Below are 4,374 nucleotides of genomic sequence, written 5' to 3'. Positions count from 1 at the left end.
ATTAGTACATGATTGACTACCAAAAAAGGAGAGAGAGAGAGAGAGAGAAAGAGAGAGAGAGAGAGAGAGAGAGAGAGAGAGAGAATCAGCTCCTCCTTCATTGTTGTCATATAAATGTGATTTTATATATATATATATATATATATATATATATATATATATATATATATATATATATATATATATATATATATATATTTATTTATTTATTTTTTTTTTATGTAGGAGGGACACTGGCCAAGGGCAACAAAAAAAAAAAAAATAAAAAAAAAAAAAAAAAAAGCCCACTGAGATGCCAGTCCCAGAAAAGGGTCCAAAGCGATAGCCAAAAAATCTCCCTTTTGAAGGAATTCAAGTCATAAGAAGGTGGAAATACAGAAGCAGGTAGGGAGTTCCAGAGTTTACCAGAGGAAGGGATGAATGACTGAGAATACTGGTTAACTCTTGCATTAGAGAGGTGGACACAATAGGGGTGAGAGAAAGAAGAGTCTTGTGCAGTGAGGACGTGGGAAGAGGGGAGGCATGCAGTTAGCAAGATCAGAAGAGCAGTTAGCATGAAAATAGTGGTAGAAGATAGTTAGAAATTAAACATTGCGGCATTGAGAGAGAGGCTGAAGACAGTCAGTTAGAGGAGAGGAGTTGATGAGGCGAAAAGCTTTTGATTCCACCCTGTCTAGAAGAGCGGTATGAGTGGAACCCCCCCAGACATGTGCAGCATACTCCGTACATGAACGGATAAGGCCCTTGTACAGAATTAGCACCTGGAGGATGGTGGGGGAACTGGCAGAGATGTCTCAGAATGCCTAACTTCAAAGAAGCTGTTTTTAGTTAGAGATAAGATGTGAAGTTTCCAGTTTACATTATAAGTAAAGGACAGACCGAGTGTGTGGGTATAGAACAGATATAGTGTGTGTGTGTGTGTGTGTGTGTGTGTGTGTGTGTGTGTGTGTGTGTGTGTGTGTGTGTGTGTGTGTGTGTGTGTGTGTGTGTGTGTGTGTGTGTGTGTGTGTGTGTGTGTGTGTGTGAATCAGGGGTCAGTCTATACTCAAAGAAAGATGGTAGGTCATTTTATGACCTTCGTATTATCTGGGTGGAAAGTGACATGGAATCCATAAGCCCTAAATATTGATGATAAACACTGTGCCAGAGACAAGGATGCTTGGCCATGTGCAATATGCAGTATTGGTATTGTGTGGGATGACTGTTATTGCAAGCAGTGTGCATAGTGCTGTAATGAACAGCTTTGAGTAGTACAGCTCTTGTTACTTTCAGTGCATGCAATGTGTCAATCAATGAAAGAAGCCAAAGTTAGAAATACTGATACTGGAAGATTCCCTGCCATCATAATAAGACTAATGCAGGGAATTGAACAAAAAGTTGAGGTAATTAATCCTATATCTAACAATGAAACACAACTCATGAAGGTAGACTGATCAATTCCACATGTGAGAAGTGCAAAGCTTCATGATCAATTCCATGTGTGAGAAGTGTAATGCTTCATGATTGTGCAACTTGTGCCACTATAGACAATATGAAAATAGCTGAAATATACTGAAAGGAACATGGTGAAATAAGTGTGCAATATTGATGGGAGATGGTTTGACAAGTAAGGGACTAACATGCAGACTTTGTATTCAAAACATCAATAAAGTAAATGATAAAACTTGCATGGATTTAGTCACACAGAGACAAAAATTGAAATGTCTGAACACTGCATATCAAAATTTTGTAGTGGAAGGTAAACTGCTACTAGAAATAGCAAATAACACATGGAAATAGTATGAATTTAAAAATTAAAGGAACTAAGACAAGCTGCATATTGTCTTGTGGCTTGGTAAACTGTCATTTGGTGACCAAGGATGATTTACCTAAGCTTAAAACCTGCTTTTCAATTTTACAACAAAACCATGCAAGGTCTTCTGTACAATCATTCTTAATTTTTTGGCTGATTTCAATTCAAGTTTTGTAAATAACTATATGAAATTGAATAACAATGCACACAAAAATTACCATACATCATGATATCTACTCATATTATGATGCTCAAATTTTGTTGTTATATCATCTATACTACACCTTTTAAAAAGAAATCTAGAAAAAATTACACTATAAATGATATAGCAGGTAGACAGTCTTGAATCTTGCATTTGTGGCAGGTGCATTTTTAAATAGAAGTATGCTGGTGCATGTCCATAAGCCTGTAAGAAAAAAAAAAAATGTAAACAAATGTCCCAGGAAATTACATTGTACATAGATTTTTCCTATATTAAGTAACTTGCTTATACAGACTTTACAAAATGCAGTTTTGTTATATGTAATAAAAAATTGTAAGGTAGATTAACATAACTGGCTGCCTGCCTGCATCATATACCACCTACACCACTGCACATTTCTTATGGATGAAATTATCCCCAAAAGAAGGTAAGTAAATAATGATACAGTATTACCTTTTTTGTATTCAATCACTTTTGATATTCATATAAAGATGTTAAAGGAAAAGAACAGTACATAGCCATGCCTTACATACAGCAACTACAGCAATAATTCCTTGTATTTACAAAACTCTCTCCCTTTAAATTCAGCTTGAAAAATTTCCTTTCCTTTCCCACACCATTAGCAATTCCTGCTTCCATGTCAAAGAATATGAATACAAGTTGCCATAGTAAAATTATCAAGTATTCTCATGTATCGTCATTCAGAATTCTCTCTCTCTCTCTCTCTCTCTCTCTCTCTCTCTCTTATACCTAGAAGTATGTTAAGCATTCTTATTCTGTTCCTTTCTATTATAATTTTTTTTTTATTCTGAAATGGCATGTTTTATAGTACTGGAACAATCCAGCAATCATTTTTTTTATAGCTGTGTGACTCCATACATCATTCATTGTCATTACAATTCTAACCTATATATTTTTACAAGAGGTTTTCAGAATCTTTATGAATACTGCTTTATATCTATTCTTGTGAACAATAAAGCAGGATAACCTCCTGTCAAGGCCAAGGTTGTGTGTGTTTCTGTCCATACATCCACAACTGTTCTCAAGAGAGCCCTGCTCCACAGCCATCCACCTCTGTATAAATGATTTATTCAAATACATTAGCAGAGCAAGTTATGGACAATGGCAGTATCGTAACCAATGCAGTTGAACCAAAGTGCATTGCCACTGTGCAGTCAAATATTGTCAATGGTAAAAGGCTGGCAATAAGCTTACCATCTCAAAAGAGACTAGCTTATCCCAACCTTCACATGGTGCATCATATTAGTACATCCTGTGGGATGAAACTAATGGAAGATCACAACATGAATAACTGATACTGATATGAAGCAGAGTCATTATTCTCTCACCTGATGTCAGTCACTACAGCACCTTGTTACTGCTGCCAGGTCTATTTGACTTGTGTTCCATCACAGCTGAAAGAACAAAAGATAGATTTTCATTACTCACTATCACTCATGGAAAAAAATGCATCAGTAAATGTACATAGACAAAGAAAAATAATTACTGCTGTCACAGCCTTCATAGTACTCATTATTGTAAGTCTCTCTGATTGTAAACATAGGATTAAATGTTTTTACAAAAATTTCTCAAAGGTTATTTCATGGTCTAGCTTTTAGTACATTCATGGCTACTAGATAGTTAGATTCTTATATAGACATCAATAAGTGAGCCAGACCTAGTAGATAGAGGAGTTGACTTAACCAGAGAAAGAAATGGCAGGCCTGGATGGAGCTCCAGTGGGATGGGGAGCTGCTGAAGGAGTCACTTATTTCCTGCACCTCTCTGCTATGGAGGTTGGTGCTATGGGTAGGCATGAAGAGTTCAACACCTTCCTTATTATGGTTCTGCATTAAAAAATAAAAGTTGGTTTTGTCACTTTAACATCTTTTTGCTCATGTTGATTTTTCTTTGTTAAAACTGCACCTAAATAACTGGTTGACATAACACTGTACTTTCATATCATTTTCTAAGCATTATGGCCAAACCTTCAAATCTGTACTTCTAAAAGGATATTTTCTGGTCTCCACAAAGATTATTAATATCATTGGTATTGGATGATGGTTACATCCATGTTTTTTGAACAATCAAGTCAACTTCATCATCTGCTTCAATATAACTTAATCATGGAAGCTGAGCTGATGTGAGGGTTCAGAGTGCAGTCATGGTCAAAGCATATTGTTATTCTACGCACCTGCCCCTTGTTAATAAAGAAAACTTGGCTATGACTCTTTATACCCTCATGAGACTACAATAACAGAAACATCTTATGCTAATAATGAGTAAATACAGAGTAAAGACACATACTTCCTGTTAAGTGCTGGAAGCTTTCAAGTGAGGGAGTGAATTGTATCTTGTGGTTCCAGGTGATGATTGCTCT

The 4,374-nt window shown here is 36.0% G+C and overlaps 1 long non-coding RNA gene across 1 annotated transcript; it reads right to left on the bottom strand.

The window, feature by feature from the left end:
• Positions 1 to 262: 262 nt before the first annotated feature.
• On the bottom strand, positions 263 to 4,150 carry LOC135110398 (uncharacterized). Its single transcript, XR_010273241.1, has 3 exons — positions 3,673 to 4,150; positions 3,344 to 3,409; positions 263 to 2,198 (listed from the first exon to the last, which is right to left on the bottom strand). It is a non-coding gene; the product is annotated as an uncharacterized LOC135110398 (long non-coding RNA).
• Positions 4,151 to 4,374: the final 224 nt, after the last annotated feature.

This window comes from Scylla paramamosain, chromosome 2 (genome assembly GCF_035594125.1).
Source record: "Scylla paramamosain isolate STU-SP2022 chromosome 2, ASM3559412v1, whole genome shotgun sequence".
Taxonomy (NCBI): Eukaryota; Metazoa; Arthropoda; class Malacostraca; order Decapoda; family Portunidae; genus Scylla; species Scylla paramamosain.
Note: the sequence above shows the minus strand (reverse complement) of the source record. Positions and strands in the feature narration are given on the sequence as shown.